This window comes from Zootermopsis nevadensis, unplaced genomic scaffold (assembly GCF_977971745.1).
Source record: "Zootermopsis nevadensis isolate Lab colony 2312 unplaced genomic scaffold, Znev_1.0 Znev_ptg000028l, whole genome shotgun sequence".
Classification (NCBI taxonomy): Eukaryota; Metazoa; Arthropoda; class Insecta; order Blattodea; family Termopsidae; genus Zootermopsis; species Zootermopsis nevadensis.
In genome coordinates this window covers 14,069,393-14,088,868 of record NW_028259160.1, presented here as the reverse complement: position 1 = coordinate 14,088,868, position 19,476 = coordinate 14,069,393, and the positions used below count along the sequence as shown (strand labels likewise).

Genomic DNA, 19,476 nt, shown 5'->3' with positions numbered 1-19,476 from the left:
CGATAAAATGATACAAGTAATATTTATTTTAAATTATATTAATTTTAGTTATGAATGTAGTTTTGGAAAGAAAATCTAGATATATTTGCCCGCCTTTCACTCTGCCCGCCCGTCCTCTATAGTCTATTTACGTTCTGGGTGTATGCAAACAAACAAACAAACAATGACAGGCTAAATCGAGAGACTTTGAATGCGAAGGAAAGGATCAGGGAACATCTTGCAAGATCCGTAGCCTTGATGATTTCTCTGAACTCTGAATGTATGCTGTTCGTGGATTCAATTTAAATACTTGAGATATTAGGATATTAATCCGGCGTACAATGTAAAACTAATTAAACAACTGGCATAGTAGTTGTAAAGAGAAAGAGGGTTTGATTTGAATGGATGAAGATGAAAATGCTTCACGTTTTAATTAAAGTCCCAGGACGCGAAATTTACATTTCAATCAAAGCCATCCGAGGCAGCAGAATGGCTACAATCGGGACTTCTAACACTCAATTTGGAGTACATTCTGTGGTACTTCATCTGACACGGGGAATTCGTTCTTTCAGGGTCTGCGGAGAAGAACGCGACATGTAAGTTTTTAAGGTCTGTAAATTATATTCATTCCCTTATAAATAAGTGATTATTTGTATAGCAATATTGCAGCTGAAGCAAAACATCCATTGCACTTTTTCGGAATTATTTCTTTATTTAAGACACAGTGTAGAGGCGGACTCTTATCTTCATGGTAATGGACCCTTTAGTTCCAAAAAGAGCAGAGAAATTATTTACTACAAAGAAATGATTTAACCCTACGGATTTAATCTAGTTAGTCCAGTTATTAAGTGACTGGAATGGGCTGAGTGACCGGTGTTCGATTCAGGGCGAAAATATTAATGTATGTTTTCGCCTCCACTGTGGATCCTGCACAGTCTTTTGTTCAGTAGGTATCGAATTCATTATCCCCGGCGGTAAAGCGGCCCAAGTTCGGTAATGTTCAGTGACCTCTGTCTTGAGCAGACGTTAATAATTCTTGGCGCTAAACCTCCGCGCCCCATACGTGTTCATGGCGCTGTGATTAAGTACAGGTATAAATTTAATTTTATTAGTTGTATATTTATTTTTTATTGGACCTTTATAGTTGTAGTGTCTATGAAAGGGTAAGGAACTGTTAGAATAATTACCATATATTAAAAATTTAAATTATTACAAAGAGAAGTGGAATAATGTGTTTTTTATGATTGTAAAATAGAACTTTAGAAAAAATATAAATAACAAAATTCGTTTTAAGATATTCTTGTAAGGAACAAGAATTTACCACACGTAGAGAGCGGCTTGGGAACCGCTCAATTCGTTACGTATCTTGAAGTAACTGATTAGAATGCCGCGTCAGCTTTCTATGCCCCAGCAGTGGACAAGAGGCAATGGTAGCACAGGAAAGTCTGATTGGTGCGCAGGAAGAACATTCCTAACGCCATAGACGACTTTCTGCCTTCGGCGTTTTAGTCTTTAGCCACTGATTATGCAAAATCCCAAGATAAATTTTAATGTGGTCCTAATAATTCTTCCACTTCTTCTTCTTTTCCACTTCACTGAGTATGCAGTATTGTTTGTTAAAGCTTCAGTGATCAATAAAACTTTCCTTTCAATTTGTCATCTTTCTCTGCGTCTACATTTTAATACATTTTCCTTTGGAGGTTGTAAAATGTTTTTCATATTTCGAAGATTTCCACGACTTCGTCTCTCAAAAATTGTTTGTTAGACGAATACTGAATCAATTTTCCCCAAAGAGAACCTTCTTTTATTGTTTGCTAATGAAACATTTATAGTTCAATTTTTTCGAAAGCTTGTCCTAATTTCAACCAGTCATTTAACATTGAATTTAGACGATAAATTTAAGGAAAGGCAGCGTTAACTTTACTGAATATACGTTAAATCAGAAGGACGGACGGACGAAAGAACGGATGTACAGTCAGGGTCTAAGACAAATTTTATTTGCCAATTGTATTACAGTCTTATTTGTTCAAATATGAGAATGTCGATAACGCCTGAAGAAATTCCTTATACTGACCCGCTTAACAGATGTGTCGGAGAAGTTGCCGTGCAATCACGGCGATGTCTGTCGCAGAAACTGAAACGAATATAAGGCGTATTATGCATTGATCCTTTGTCCCATAAACAGCAACATTCCGAAAATACGCGCTGGTTGTACAAGACGAAATTGATGGGCACTTTTACAGAAGTTTAGTTGGCAACGCGCTTAAAAATCGAATTTATTTTCGTGAGAAAAAGTTGTAGAATGTTTCCTGTTATGGTGCCTTAACACTACACATCATTTACTTTTGTGGCATGATGAAAGTAAGCCGATGATTAATTAAAGTAAGTGTTCATTATATCGATAACACATAAGTTTCTTTAACTCTGTTTTAAGAATTGCTTATTTGCCCTAGACGCTGAAGACTCCAGCACTCACAACTGTCTTCGAGGAAATGATATTACTGTTTCCGACAGAAAGCCCGGTAACTTTCTTGCTCCCTTACAATCCCCTGGAGCGGAAGTTAAATTTGTTTTCGTTTATTTTCTTGGCCAGGGAACTTGCTTAGAGAAATCTGATGATGAGATTAAGTCCCAGGCGGTTTTTGTCGTGCGTGGAAACTGGGCCCAGCCCAGGCATTGTCGTTTGAGTGTATTACCTTGATTACTTAAGTACAAGAAAATCACATCAAGTCAAGTTTTTCATAACTCATCCCCTTCTCGATTCTAATAAAAATTTTCTAATTCGTTTGTTTTGTGAAGAGAACGAATCACAGAGGTCGGTGTGAAGCAAGGTCCTTCATTCTCCAGCCGCTTCAGCCCTCTTAAGGCCAAATATTCTGATCAGCACCCTCAATCCATATCCTTCCCCTATTGTGAGGGACCAAATTTGACACCCATACAAAACAGCGGACAAATTACAGTTTGATGAGCTCTTTTAGACTACCTCTATAGGTGGCAGGTGGGAAGACAGAAGATTCTTAACTGCTTGATATCTAACATTGCCCTAACATAATCTGCTCTTAGTTTGTTCATGAATATAATTTTGATTGGTTACTGCTGTTCCCCTTCAAAGTGTCAACAGGGTCTGTGTTTTTATTTTAGGTATTTATGTTTTCGCCCAATAAATTAACATAATAAGCTCATGTGTCAGTTCCATTCCCTCCTTTATTTCTTCGACTTCTTAACCGCGTGTTTTAAAGCAAAGTTTGAAAACATAGAAACAAGTTCTGCATGCACAGTCTCTTTTGATGCGTGTTTAACCGTATGACACCCCTCAGTCTCGAAAGAAAATGGGACTAAAACGCAAGAGTTACGTAAAAATAGAGAATTACTTTTCCTTTGTTCTTACTTTTTTGACTGGCCTGTCAAAAGTTTGATTTTTTCTTTACGTTTCTCTTATCCCGTTGGGAAATCCGAAAGCAAGATAGTGTAAAATAAAATCCGTGAGAAACGACGATAGGAAGGACAGCCGTGAGGTCTCTGTGCGAAATAACATTCCTCCTTCGCCTTTCCTTCTTCATTCTTATGGTTTTATGTTCTGTAAATAGTCATCGTATGTCAAGGCACGAAAGCAGTGATCCCGTTCGGGCATCTACATGTACAGAAGCTGCAAGTATCTCGGATCGGCAGAAGTGTATCGCCGCATATCTAAATAAATTTGTTTATATCATAGGATTTTTATTCGATTTTTGGGTTTCTAAAATGAACACATTTCCTTATCAGGCCGTAAAATTAATTTGTAGGAAAATTCATATTTTATTATCTAAAATAAGTGAGATAGCCCGTTGAATATTACCTAGTATTAACGTGGGACAAGCTCGTTCATGAAAACGCAAAAATTGCTTTGGTTTTGTCACGTGTTGCTATAGATCGTTACTTCCTCTACAGCGTCTCAGGAAATGCAAATGGAATATTTGCCCAAGGCATGAGGATTTATTGGAAAGGGTCAGTTTTATGAAATAAATTATGTGACATGTTCTGCACCTTCCTCTTGTCGTGTAGACTAATAATAGTAACAAAACGCTAAAAGGTAACTGTCGTCTAGGATGTATCGCCATGTAGTCTGGTAGAAATTTACCGACGTTTCATACTTGCTGTCTACCTCAATTTTCAGGGCCCTATAATCCAGGAGAAGTCCATATACATACTCATCACCGTGAGAACCTACAGTTCTACTTAATACACTTCTCACGTGATACAGAACTGTTAAACATATTTATTTTAAGCTGTCCGTTTCGGCCTGTTGACTCTGGTTTATTCCCAGTACAATCTTTTCCTCGTGGATATCGATATTCGGAATTTCGACACAAGCTGATCTCGACAACCAGCTTATTTCTAGATTGCCGTCTGGCGTACGCATTCTCTGCGGGCACATTTCCAGGAACTACACGCTGCATTTGATTAATGGAGATCAGAAATTAGACTCGTCTGACGTCTGTAAAATCGGTGATGAACGATGGTGAAGAGAGTTGTGTATGCCGAGGTACACAGATCGATCTTTATGAAACGTTCTCCACAAGCAAACCACCATCACCCGTTGCAGAATGTTCATTCATAGATCAGTAGTGATAATTTTAACATATAAAAATTAAATTTATCGTTTAATTTGAACAATATATTAAAGTTTCTGTAATCCAATAACGTTAGGAAGTTTCTAAACCTTGTACTGTGATTATGAATAGTGAATCAGGCTCTTGAGATGAAACTGATCAGTAATTTTCATAACAGTTCTATTACAGTTTCAGACGTTAAAAAGCGACAAATGAAATGCGATATATTCCTGAAATTTGAGTAGGCAATGGTTTGAAAGGAGACGGTCTCTGCCTGTTCAAAGATACTGTCCTAGCAGTCGCCTCGAGACAATGGGTAATCTACGAAGGCATCGCTTAAGGATTAAGATGTTGATCTTCTGGGTTGTGACACCGTGTGGAGTCGTAGGCAGATGCAAAAGTTTCGAAGAAAAATACTGTCTCCATTCTCAGAGCTGAACAACATCGTATTCCTCACCGCCGTGAGGACCAAATGTCACGTCGGCTAAGGAGTTTGTTACAAAGGAGCTGTAGACAATTCGAACGCTTTCTTGAATTGTCTCAAGTCTCGTCAGCACGCTCACGTTTGCCGATTGTCGATGTGGGTAGGGCATAAAGGCGGTTCCCTTGTGAGCCTCTGCGCCTTTCACTGAGCTGAAGCGTTCGAGTAAGTCCACATCGAAGTGAGTGCGATATTGATGTGAGTCAGACGCCGGGACTCGAAAAGTCGCAAAACGCCTCCGTTTGGCTCGCAGCGAAGCAAATGTGGACCGCCTACGATTTGTCGGATTGACCGCACAGCTTCATCCTGCGTCTTCACATACGTCATCTTTCGCTTTATTTAATTTCTGTTCACATTACAGTTCCATCTTATATTTATATTTATGCCATCATTTTTTTATTTTTAAATTTCTAAAATATATAGAATTGTTTAAGAAGCTCGATTCTCTGCTTGCTGTAATATATTGTTCCAGCTTAAATTTGAATATAATTTTTTCCCGCTATTTATTAGTCCCTTTTTTCCTCGATCATATTTTCCTTCTTTCACCGTACTTTTCTATAATTTGTGCTCGTGTATTTATCTTTTCGTTCTTTTATTATTCTCTTTACGGAGTGATCCTTAAGCAAGGGAAACATTTTACCATTTCCAATTTTCCAGTTTCAACGTTTTCAGGGCGACTTCATTCGTTTATATTTGGACAGTTAATGACTCACGCACATTTACGCCATCCTCACTATAACTTTCATCAAAACGAACATAACTTGTATATGATAATGATACCAAAATAACACACGTTCTGGTCGATTGATACTTTCCTGCAATAGCATATGGAGAAATCATATATTCCTTAACATTAGCTTGCCTCATTAACTTTCATATTAATTCATCTCCATACAGTATGTTTTATAAGATACTGAAGTTGATTTATTATCCATTGTAATATTATCTTTCTATCTACGTCCGCATTTTCTAGGTGGTCTCACTTTTCAGGGTTTGGTCTAATACCGTACATGAGCGTTTGTCATCCCTCATGCGCGCTGAGTGTTCCTCCTGTGAGCCCTCTCGATTTGATTACCGAAATTTGTATTTGGTGAAGAGGACGTGTTACGAAATGTGTCGTCTTTGTTCTTTTCGTCGTTCTGTCGCTTCCTTTGTTTCTGTTCTAGATATTTTCTTCAGCACTGTACTTTTTAACAGCTTCGATCGATTGGTCGTTATCCACCAAATGCTCTAATTCATTAATCACTTTCCTCCTGGCAACTGACGCGTTTCGTTTGAAATCGATAATGTAGAGTTCGTTACTGTACTCGTGTTTCTTTGACATCAGACCCCCAGCACTGAATCAGAAAGAAATATGGCCACTGCTTCCATTCGTGTTTTAAAAATCGACTTAGCATTTCATGCTGAACCGTTGCCATGCCAAGAGAAGTGAACAATTCTAGAACAGTTCAATAACTGTCGGCATCCAATATAGATTCTGTTGGCTTTCAATTCGTTATTTGCAAAGAAGTTTCTGTCTCCATGCCATATCTGACTGTAGGTGACTTTAGAAGTCACCAGTTATAAGCTGGACTACCGTGGTTCTATTCCCTGCGTGGTAATAGATTTTCCTTTCGTTTTCTGTCACGTCCATACTTGTTCTGGACCAATCCAGTCTCCCACTGAAGTCGACAAATCATTTCCATCTAGCACCAGGTTAAAAATGCGCTATGCTGTACGCCAGTTATCCGTGTGCCCCTTCATGACGTGGAGCGAAAGCCCAGAGATTGTACCTTTATATTACCGTCTTGTTTATTAAATTAAGCCTGCTACTGCAGTCTCAGATTACCGCCGCTTTAATTAATATGTCCAGAAAACTGTCAGAAGAGGACAGCGTTATCTGAGCGTGTCGTCTGCCTTGATGACATGATGCTTTATCACCTACAACCTCGAAACCGTGCGCGTATATCATCATCTGTCTTTTTGCCTACAATATTCTGTATCGTCTTCTTATTCCCTTCCCTTAAACATTTTCTTCTAGTTTGTTCTATTTTTATATCGCATTCCTCATAACATATGTGCTGTATTTTTTTTTATTTCTGAAAACTTTGCCCTAAATAATGGCTGTTCCGAGAGTAATCTCGTGTATGTACTGTGTACTTCGTCTAATGCAACTCGTAGAGCAGAATTTTTCTTTTTCTTGTTGTCGTTTCGCTCTCAGGTTCTAACAAGTCAACGAGAAGAGGAGGAAGATACGAAATAAATAACATGGTGCATGGCGAATAACATAAAACATTAAATAATTCTTATTAGGTTTCAGAACACGCAAAACTTGACCTAAAAAATGTACGTAGAAAAACAAGTAGAGTTTTTTATCTGTTGCAAATCTTGTCTTTCATTTCGTGCCTGGAGTTAGAATAGAGAGTTGAGGTTTTCGATCCCACGCGTGTTCCTGCTCGTTAAGATACCTCTTCTGTATTTAATAAAGATGTCGAGGACTAATAATTTTCTCCTGTCTCGCAGATCCGCCCCGTCTGATCGTTAATAGCTCATCTCTCTGGAATCGTGACATAATCATCAACCCGGTATCCATTCACTGAGCAGAATGAGCTGTATCAACTGCTTTTGTAATCAGCAGTTATTATTAACTTAAGAGTGCTCGGGGCAAATGCTTTAGTATAAGCTCTATATCACGTTAATTGAGTTAGAGCGACGGACTCTATCTTCCGAGGAAGAAAATAGATGTTAGCCTTGGGTTATTTCGTAGAGAATCAATCTGTGTTCATTATGTTACTTGTTGAAGGGTTGAACTCGAGACGCGTTAATTTTACTGGTTCTCTACGTCATTCAATGTTTATAAATGTCTTCGTCCCTCAAGTGCTTTTACGTAGCCATATTTTGAAGCGAGACTTTTTAAAAAAAACGCTGATGAAGGTTAGCAGTCTGCTTTCTTTCGTATCCATGACGCAGAACATTGTATTTCCATTAGGTCGTCTGCACGTTCAGTCCGGAAGATGGCGCACATCTGGATGTTATTCAGTTTTATATGAAAATGAGAGGCAACTCCAGGCGCGTACAGACGACTAACGTCCTTCGCAGCGTATACGCCGAAACATGCAGCAGTTGATTTCATCTCCTCTCTGCCGTAACCAAGGAAACGGCAATAAACGTTTTTATACCATCCGACCATGATAAGACCAGTGTAATCTACATTAACGTATTGCCACACTTTTTATTCCTTTAGTTACTGGGGATATTTTAAATGTAATGAAACAAACCACTTTTAGAGCAATGTTATCAAGAATAAGTAAATTCTTATTAAGGGGTTACTTTTTTTAGCAACAAAAATATTTAAATTAGGAAAATGCCTTAAATACGAGTACCTGACATAACTAGATCTATCAGATTTTTAGAATAGAAGATAATTTAAAACGAAGATTAAAATACAACCTACAAGGATAAAAGATTTACTAAGAATTTCAGAAAAAGATGAACAAATTATGAAACTTTGGAACTCTAAAATTTCGAAAGGCGTAATGCGGGGCTCTGAAAAGTAATGAACGAGGTTAGAGGTTCTCACAACGGTTAACAAGTCCATGGTGGTCTTCTGAGCTGTGACGTCGTGCGGGCCTGTATGCGGGTACCAATGTTTGTTTATGAGGAACACACTGCCTCCTTGTTCAGGGTGTCACAAGCCAGAAGACCGCCATCGACACTGAAAAAGAATATTCTTTCTCTTTCATGTCCTATGTTTTTCCTCACTGCGTTTTATTCGTCGCTTAATATTATTAGCGATACCAAATGAAGTAGGATGAAATAAGCGGTGGGAGGACCAATTGGGAAACATAGAGTACAGCGTAATTTCAAGGTGGTTCTTGGAGATACGTTGTGTGTGCTGGGGACTGGATTGAACTAGCTTAGGACAGGGTCTGATTGTGTTACTTTTCTAAATACGGTTCATTAAAACTTAGCAGCGAATTTCTTAACCGTCTTAGTAACTTAACTTTCCACTTAAGATCATGAAGCATTAAGTTTATGCGATAGAACTGGGTAAGATACCTTAGTTATCGTTCATTGTAGGGTTATAAATATGTAAACGTGCTAATACGAAGACGGTCCCGCTGTCTAGGGTTCATAGACCAGGGACAGACTACTTGACGGGACATAGAAGAGTAGGCCTGCTTACAAGGCGACGAACCCATGGGTGATAGCGATTCTTTGATGACGCTTACCTGTGTTATCGGCCACCCCGTTCCTCAGGTTCTCAACGAGCGAATATGAAACTTCTCGTCCGTATTTTCTGTTGTAACACTCACCGCCTACCTGAAATGAAGGAAGAAAGATAAAGAGATTCCCAGGTCGCATAGAACAATATGGACGGAACGTATTCAAGAATATAAACTCTGTTTCATTCTTACATCTGAAGTAATTAATGACGTGCACTGACTGCTTACAAGGGATAGGATAGGAAGTAAGTACTATGATGATAAATTCGCACGAAATGTAAATCACTTGGTACAGCCAGACATAGGTGAAGGGGTAATTTTAAAACATGTATGATTTCAGGTTTTCACAACGGTGAGTATGAAGATTTCTGTCTTCTGGGTTGTTGCGCTGTGTAGTCTGGTAGATGTTAACCAACGTTTCAGAGGTCATACTGCCTCCGTCATCAGAGTATGAAGATTTCTGTCTTCTGGGTTGTTGCGCTGTGTAGTCTGGTAGATGTTAACCAACGTTTCAGAGGTCATACTGCCTCCGTCATCAGAGTATGAAGATTTCTGTCTTCTGGGTTGTTGCGCTGTGTAGTCTGGTAGATGTTAACCAACGTTTCAGAGGTCATACTGCCTCCGTCATCAGAGAATGAAGATTTCTGTCTTCTGGGTTGTTGCGCTGTGTAGTCTGGTCGATGTTAACCAACGTTTCAGAGGTCATACTGCCTCCGTCATCAGAGTATGAAGATTTCTGTCTTCTGGGTTGTTGCGCTGTGTAGTCTGGTCGATGTTAACCAACGTTTCAGAGGTCATACTGCCTCCGTCATCAGAGTATGAAGATTTCTGTCTTCTGGGTTGTTGCGCTGTGTAGTCTGGTCGATGTTAACCAACGTTTCAGAGGTCATACTGCCTCCGTCATCAGAGTATGAAGATTTCTGTCTTCTGGGTTGTTGCGCTGTGTAGTCTGGTCGATGTTTACCAACGTTTCAGAGGTCACACTGCCTCCGTCATCAGGGCGATTCTTAGTATGAAGATTTCTGTCTTCTGGGTTGTTGCGCTGTGTAGTCTGGTCGATGTTTACCAACGTTTCAGAGGTCATATTACCTCCGTCATCAGGGCGATTCAGGGCGATGGTTCATTACAGAGGCCCACCACTGGACCTTATCCTGAACTTCTTGAACGAAGTACCAACATCCTAACATTCAATTTCTTTAAAATATGTTTTAATGTTATCTCCCCATGTGCTCAGTTAACCTGAAAAAATTCATGCAGGTGGGGTTTTGTTTTATAATTTAGTTCAGTATGAATTAAAATCTCGTCTGTAGTACCCTCTTTGTTTTCATCAGGAATATAAATGACTACTTGAGCAAACAGTCGTATTGAATGTTCTCTCCAACATAATCTGGATTTCTCATTTATGTGTTCAGACAAGCTATGTCGTTATATTTTTACGACTTTTCCGATATAAACCGTAGGTAAATTACGCGGCTAAAGACAGTAGAATCGCCAGAAGAATGTATCAACTACACCCTACAGAACGGCAAACTGAAAGACTTAAAGCGATTATGGTAAATGCGGGATACACAAACATTACGCATTTCAAAGTTACTGCAATCGTAATGTAAGCAGATTCGCTTCAGAGGCCGTTGAGACACTGCATGATCCAAATTTCGTGAAATCGTAAGGGCTTGAAATTTAAACGAAGAAGGTTATTGTGAAATAAGTTACCGCTCTGCGCTTTCCTCATTCTAGAACGCACGTCCTCATCTGGTGCCTGCCGTAGCAAAATCAGTCATCCAGAATTAAAACTTTCTTCGAAATCCTGCGCATTGCCTGTGGATTTATAATCATCACCAAGCTCCACTCACTACGCCACGCTTTATGCAAGAAGCTCTGTGAAGTCTGTGTCCGTAGTAATTGACTTTGTTTAGAACTGCAGTTTCTGCAAGGCTCTCATCTGGGATAAAATTGTCACTCATTTACAGTAGAATCAAGGGCGTAGCAGAGAATCCTAGGTCATGTAGCGGTGTCACTGTTCATGTTCTACATGACAGCCAAATATATCAATAAGGAAATGCACTTACTAGAGGGCGAATATATTAGCAGGAAGAATATAGGAATATACCTGCTTAAATACCTTGCATAAAGTCCATACTAAAATCAGACCTTAACGTTCTGCCCAGGCATCCATGCCTTTTTCGTCCACAAAGTTTGAGAATTGGTGTAACCAATCTTCCCAACTTCCGTCCACTACGATACATGCTAGTAATGCCACTGTTAGTTGTGAAAACATGAGACAGACTTATATGTGATGTGAAGCTTTCACTGCGGCTTTCATTAATAAAGTCTTCTCGGGCTATCAGCCGGGTTAGATGTTGATTAATCGCCGACGTTTCGAGGACCATCTCTGTCTACGAGCCACAGTCAACAACAGCCTTGAAAATGAGGACAGAGATGGTCCTCGAAACGTCAGCGATTAATCAACATCTAACACGGCTGATAGCCCGAGAAGACTTTATTAATGAGTCAGACTTCTTTTACTTCCATTTTTCTTAAGAGCAGTGACACCTGTACCTGTATAAGAATCATTAAACAGGCGAAATTTCTGGTTCTTACAGCGACTAGTATGGAGAGGCTGTCATTACCCTGATGATGCAGGCATTTAAACACCCCAGAAACAGTCATCTTCCTAATTAGAACGTTTATTGGGGTAGAACCGTATTTGCACAATCGTGATCGCTAAATTCAGCTCAGCTTTTGCGACAGCCTTTCTGCGACTGCTGGTGTCCTGTGTAAAGAGATTAACGACGAACGGAACATAACTCTTCCTAGCAACAAATCCGCATTGCCATTCTGGTTGCAGATCTTCACAGTTTACTCAAGAATTTATTAGGCTGGCCTTATTCCAAACTTCACTCTTCCTACTGTAAAACAGAATTTCGCCTTTATAAATGGCGCCGTGCAAAGTTAGGTCTAGAATATGTAATCTAGAATTAGATTCGAAAGTTTCATAAAAATGTGCACAATTTGTATTCGTTGTTGGAGTTGAAAGTTTAGATAGCTTTAGAGGGAAGAAATGTATGAGTCAGCGTTAAGTTGACGAAAAATTATATTTGCCGTGAAAATTTTGTGTGTTTCCTTATATAACTGCTTTTATTTAAAAATATTATTTAGTAGCTATTAGAATAGTATAACGGAAAAGGACCGCTTCCTTTCATATTCGTTTTAACTTGTTATTCAGTAATTATTTTATCGTCCGACGCTAAATAATTTAACCTACTGACAGCCATATGTAAACCATAAATAATTTAAATAAACAATACATAAGTGAATATAGTTTTGAACAGCGGGATTGCTTTGAAATTAAAGTGGTCGGAATCTACTACATTTCTAGGAAGTGACTTTTTATCGAATAATTTAAATATGGAGATGACATACAAAACTTAATTTCAATTCTTATTCGTATGCACCTTTTTATCTCCGATATTTTTTCTTGTTTCTACTGTTTCATCTTTTGATCATAGGTTCTTCTATTTGTGGCAGAAATAAAGCGCGCAGAGAACTGCATATCCACAGAGAACGGAGTTCAGACATCTCTGTGGGTGCTACAGTATCAGGAGAGACAAATAATTTCCTGAACAGCATCCAGGCTTTGAAAGGTTTAATCTTCCCCTCTCTGAGAAATATTATTTGGATTGATATTTCATTCATGGAAATAAAACTCCACAGTTTATTTACAATTTGCCAGATGTTATAATATCAGGCATGCTTTTACAGTTTCGTCTTTTATTGCATGCTAAACCTCTGTTACAGTGATGAAAGAAGCGGAAGACAGGACAGTTGTTGTTTCTTTGATTCAGACATTCAGACGGTGTAACTTGGCGTTTTGTTTTGGCTCGCATCCAGAGCTTTCCAATGTAGGCGCCACTACGGTACAGTAAGGTTAGTCCAGTTTCCCAGAAGGAGGATTCAGGAACTGAGAGTTACGACTTCTTGTGTTCCGCTAAGTTGCCTTTTGCGTCTAAAATTTGTAGCTTCGTGGGGATGAAAATTTATAATCTAAAATTAATATCAGTGGTCGTTATCAAAAAATGAAACCGAAAGAAAAATAAATGTTTTGTACGCATTTGTTTCTGTGATGAACTTTGTAATTTTCGCTATATATTTAATTCATATTATACACAAGGATTTATTGTGAGTAGAAACAGATTGTTGTTGATGATGTTTGAAGTGGCATAGGACAAGAAACGAAATTTTGCCAATTAAAATAAAACTACACATATGGTTGAAATTTGGCCTAAGTGACTTAGCTAATACGTCTCTGAAGAAACTGTATTTAAATTAGGCGTGGAATTAATGCACTACGATTCACATGGCTGGCCACAGGCTAACAACATCCATATAGGCTGCTTTTACACGGCGAAGTTCTGACAGATATACCGACACAATTTTATGGCGTTTTCATAGTCTCTGAGTGCATGCAGGGCTTGTAAGCGCCCTATGCAGAAAGATATATGCATTTCCGAACTGAGTATATAGATGTATTTGTGAAAGCTGAGCAGCGGAAGTTGACTTGGTTGCCCTAGCAACGTCCGATATAACATCACGAAACTCTGCTCTGCCCGGTTGCTATGGTGAAGAGAGAGATGACAAAACAAAGTTGACAGGTTACATGGTTCTCAGAAACTCTGACCTGTAAAGGCAGAACGCTGTTTCCAACATATACTATATATTATATTAGGTAGCCAATTTTTATATGTGACATGCCGTCAAGGGTATGAAGTCGTGACGTGCATTTCGTTTAACCTCTTTGGTTTTCACACGAGATGTATGGCCCCTTCTCCATTAACCCTAGTTTATGCTGTTCCTCGTCTCTCGTTCCTCACAGTGATGCACAAAATGCGTTTTGGCCGATATATCGATCAATCGGTAAGTCGTTAGCAAAATATCGATGCTTGAAAAAGTTGGTTGTAAAGAGTAGATAAATGTTTATATTAATTATGTACCGAATATACAGGGAATAAGAATAATTGCCATTTAAGGGAAGATGAAGTCGTTTTTTCGTAAAGCTTGTACATTAAGAATTGTTCATATTTACTACTTACCAATTATAACTACCACTACTACTGCGGAAAGAACTTATCATACCAGAACACTTTTAAGCTAAACTTGTAAACTATCGCTGCTTCTTCCTGTATTCTTGTATTCTTAGAAAGAAATTATCGATTACAGATGGCTGTCTTCCGGATTGTTGCGCTGTTTAATCTGGTAGAAGTTTGTCGTTTCAGAGGTCGTTGCTTCCTCCGTCATCAGGTCGATCGCCCTGATGATGGAGGCTACACGGCGCTACAATCCAGAAGACAGCCAGTTTCATGCTCGCAACAGTGAAAATCTAAAATCCTACTAAATTACCGATTGAATCTTGTCATATTTTAAGTTTTTTTAACTTACGTTACCTGCATAATGCCATGTGTTAGAATGATTTTGAATTAGAAAGGTTAAGAAGAAGCGATCAGGGCCATCTTTGAAGCCCTATTCCTGCATTTGCGTGAACAGACGAAGGGAAACCACGATAAACCATAGGGCCGCCGTTTTTCTGACCGAGATTAGATCCCGTTGCCACTCAGATATGAAACAGGAGCACATATTGAACTGTTCTTTGCTGCACTGGGTTGCTGCAAATGTAGCGCATCTAGATAGGTCATGAAAATCTGACAGCAGTGCCCTCTGGATCGCGCTCTCCCGGGAATGTTACTGAAATCTTAAATGTTTGCTGAGCACACAGTGCCTCGATCCTCTTCTTCTGCGATAGAATATGTAAATAACAACTGCACATCTGTGTGGAAAATTGAAATGTGGGAGCATACATATAGCGTATGTGTGTGTAGGTATACATATGTATATATGTCTATATACCTTCATAGTGAAGAGGTTGAGAGAGAGAGAGAGAGAGAGAGAGAGAGAGAGAGAGAAGCGAGCAAGGTCGGAATCGTCTAGAGTTCGATTTTTGCCTCTTCACAACTAACGCAATACATATTCAGTCCGGCGTTCAGTAAATGATTACGTGATGGATGCTGTAGAGCCGTATGAAATTCGCGAAGACGGAATTTAATGTCTTACAGTTTCTGCAGGTCTCCAGGGCAGGACGTGTCGTATGCACTAGGAGACGAAAATGCATGAAAAATGTACGTCAGAAATCCACAAACGAAGATACAGTTTGTGTAAAGTAACTGGATAATATTAAAATGAATATTAAAAATAAATAAACTGAGAGGTGGTGCAGTGGATTAAATCGGTTCGAAATAGCATCCGATGTTGGGCTATTGTGAACGCGGTGATGAACACGACTGTCTTCTGGGATGTTCATCATGCAGTCTGGAAGAAATTTAACGAAGTTTCATCTCCCTGATGATGGAAGCAGTAAGCACTTCTGAAACGCTGGTCTGTTTCTACAAGAGTGCACAGTGAATTATCCAGAAACAGTCGTCTTTGTGCTTGTCACCGTGAGAACCTGAAATCTCACAAGGTTATGTATGAGTCATTAAGTTTCATAAAAGGCGAAGATTTATCAGCTGATAGAGTATCAGCATCACAAGAAGGCTGAGCTGCGTGGATTTAATTATTAGTTGTCTGTATTAATAGCGTGTTCTAAGTACGAAAGGTGATTAAATTTGTACGTTGGGACCTCGATATAACGCGGGGAGCAGTTTCATTACCCGCGTTATAACTTACCGACGTTACAAGTGAACGTCGTGAAACATGTAATCGTATTGGGGGACAGGAAAGAGGGATAAAGAAGGAATTAAAGAAAGAGAAAGGATGAATAGAAGGAGGAAATAAATGCGGAAGGAGAGGAAGAAATATTACGCAAGGAAAAAGAGGAAGTTTATTGAGAGAAATAAAATGAACGTTCGGGTGTTCTTGAGGAGTAAAAACAGACTGTCCTGCACTGTGCCGTGAAGTGCGGAGGTTTGACACTGCCTTGTATGCTACAGCTTCTCGCCCGTGACTCTCATCACCGTATTCTCGGAGGGCAATGTTGGCACTCTGGTTATGACCAACCATCCCTTCTCTTTGATCAACGAGCGCCAGTGGTGCGGTCGCTGTCCCTCAACGCCAAGTACCACCCGGCAAACAATAAGCTTGGAAACAGTGTGCGCCGAGCATGACTTGAATTACGGACGTAGGGAAGAATCACCATCACGGCCGCCACATCACCGATCACAGTCCTGCGTGTCAAACCGAGTGCTTGGGCAATGCCACAAATAGTCTGTGGTCGGCTTTCGACTCCTTTATCATCCTTCTATTTCCTTGGGCATTCTAAATTTAGAAGTTGAAACAGTGTCGTTAAATAACTCACATGTTTTCCATGATAGATGATAAACTAATCATGAAAAGTGTACTTTTCGTATTTGGATTTAAAAGTTATTTCATGGCAGTTTCTCTGTATTGGTTCGGAGATGCCATATCAGATTTCTAAGACGTCAAGGCTCACCGTCTGGGGTGAGATCACATGCCTTTCTAAATGTGGCGCTTTATTTTCCACGCTTCTGTAATTTACTCCATCAAAAATTCTATTATTTTCGACGGATGCCATTTGATCCAAGGCACACAGACCTGGGATTTATTATTTACCTTGCTTTATTGATCTATGCCCGTTGGCAATCACATTTGGCCTTCCTGTTTATTGGTTGAATCGCGAGTGATGTAAACAGCTCGCTTTCACCTTTCGGCTGTTGGTTGTTCCCGCTCATTGTTATGCCAACTGCAGAATGTTTATTGAAACCGTTTAAATTCATTAACACACAGAGAACCGCTGTAATATCAGCTACAAATGAACCCGAACTGATGCCACAAATTATGTTAACAGATTTTATAACAGTTGTTAATGATATTCTTTCCTTTAAACGTGTTCGCAATGTAACATCGATTTAACCATTTATATCCTGCCAAATGTACATTTGTATTTATGATATTGTACCATATCCATCAGAAGAACAAATACATCCACCATTTTGTTAATTGTTCTGTAAAATAAAATGGCGCTATTATGTATAACTTCACGTTTCATTGTTTTCACTTTGAGCGGAATGACTTTCTTTCTAGACGTTATTTTCATAACACAGGATTAAATACTGCAGGAATTTATTCTATTAGCCTAGTGGGCCAACTTATTTACGTAATATACGAAGAAAGACAATTATTATAATCTAGCAGACCTCGTTATTGTTGAGGTTTATATGACGTTATGGCTTAGTGGCCTGAAATGGGTGGGCATGTACTACAAATGTGGGAATGAAAATGCGTACATGGAGGTTAATATTGAAATGTGTCTTAGAGAAATAGGGTGTAAGGGTGTGGGCTAGATTCAGCTGCTTGAGAATGCAGTATAGTGTAGACCTTTTGTGAACACTGTAATAAATTTTCGGGTTCCATGAAATTTCTTGGCGAAAAGATTATCAGCTCTTCAAAGACTAGGCTCCATGAAGGTACATGAGTTTTTCGCTCATTATAGAAAGCACTGTAAAGTGGGGGATAAGTAAGTAGCTTATAAAACAAGAGATTAATTACACCTGTTGGTCACGTGTAAGACCTGGATAATTTAGTTCCGTTACAAATTTTCTCCATAATTCTAAGGTTTTTGGTCTTCATTTCACGAACTTAATTCTGCATGTGCAATAAACTATTTTCATGGCTAGAATGCATATAATCTAAAAAAAATACACATTTTGGAAATCTATAAATTTGAAACCAGACTTTTCGTTCCCTTTGAAACGAGAGGGGATTTCACACAACGAGCGAGTGCCATGGGCCCACTCCAGCAACTGGAGCTTAACTTTTACTGTATTATCAGGTATCATTCGAGTGGCAGAATGAGATAAGTTTTTGTATGTAGTTCGCATTCGGCAGACTGAGAAATGCATACAACATTTTAATCGGGAAATCTGAAAAGAAATGACCACTTTGAAGACTTAGTTAGACAAGAGCATAATATTAAGATTGCATTTGAATGAATAGTGTGTGTTGTGACTTCTTGTGGTCTTGTAAGTAATTACCAACGGCAAGACGAACGTTTCGCTTTCATATTCATGGTGAATATAGGACTATCTAGCTTAAGATACGGACTGTTGGCAGGGTATTGTGAACTAGGTACCGTAAACTGCTGAAAATATCTTGACTAGTTGGGCGATAGTCACCTTCTAAATAAGGACTCAGCTTCATGGGCGTTAGTAAACTTATTCGTTGATTTATCCATCAAAGGGGAAAAACTAAGAAAGGAGTGGTACATGCGAGTTTACGCAAGTTACTCATTGCGCACTTGCTATTGAACCCTTTTAATTTGAACTTTGTACTAAAAACACTTAGATCGGTGTGTAATCTTCCCAGCGGTAACAGGAATTTTGAAAACTTCTTACGGCTTTTGCTGAGCGGAAAGATATTGTAAAATATAAATAGAAATGAGTTGTATTTACAGTGGAAAAATAAACATACAGAGTTTTAAGATATGGAATTCAAGGGACAGTCAGAAGGGAACCTGAAGCTGGTTGTTATTTTAGCCGAGTGGCGCTCCGTCTTCTATCACGGCATTAGCAAGATCAAAGTTGTGAACGTTTCAGATAAAACAAAAAATAACAAAAGTGATGAGCGCGTTAAAGTATAACAAACAAGAGTAGAAACGAAGTGTATAAAGAAATGAGAACGTCTGAAATGTCGTTGCTTTGACTAGAAACCAAAGTTCCATACAAATTTTCCAACTTCGTTACTTCATCTTCACGTACATAATCAGTCTTATTGTAAATCACAAATGTCATTCGATGATGATTTTTATCCAGTGTAATTCTCTCTCTCTCTTTATCATTAATACTGCAGAAGCGGCGGTGTATTAAATAATTCATTGCTCTTTCTAAAACTTCTTTTCCTGTCCTGGGAATTTAACAAATATGCATACGGATTTTCCTTCCATTTTCATTTTTTCTTTTTATTCGTTTTTTCTTCAACTTTTCATTGTTCTTCCTCTTGTTATTTCAACACCGTTTACATATAATCCTATAACTGAGCCCTTTTTAAGACGTTAACAGTCGCGAAGGGTGTGAAGAAATTTCCGCTAATTTAAAAAAAAAGAACCGGAGGTTCATTATCGTATTTACAAGACCCGTCCACTGGACCTTATTCAGAGCAACATGAATCCAGTCCACACATAAATAAAAAAAACATGCTGAACTCTGATACCTGCTCC

At 38.9% G+C, this 19,476-nt stretch overlaps 1 protein-coding gene and 1 long non-coding RNA gene across 8 annotated transcripts in view; one reads left to right on the top strand and one right to left on the bottom strand.

Annotated features, from left to right (window-relative positions):
- The window catches only part of LOC110832816 (uncharacterized), a 124,702-nt gene that overhangs the window by 23,652 nt on the left and 81,574 nt on the right, over nucleotides 1-19,476 (top strand). The gene's annotated exons all lie outside the window — the stretch shown is intronic.
- Nucleotides 1-19,476, bottom strand: part of LOC110832817 (uncharacterized) — a 34,255-nt gene that overhangs the window by 2,813 nt on the left and 11,966 nt on the right. The window contains exons 2-3 of one of the 3 annotated variants that reach the window (XR_002544062.2): nucleotides 9,261-9,351; nucleotides 1,950-2,113 (exon numbers count right to left, since the gene is read on the bottom strand). This is a non-coding gene — a long non-coding RNA (uncharacterized LOC110832817). Of the gene's footprint in view, nucleotides 1-1,949; nucleotides 2,114-8,536; nucleotides 8,744-9,260; nucleotides 9,352-19,476 lie in introns of those variants that run through there. The other 2 variants (XR_015537371.1, XR_002544061.2) reach the window with 2 other exon arrangements.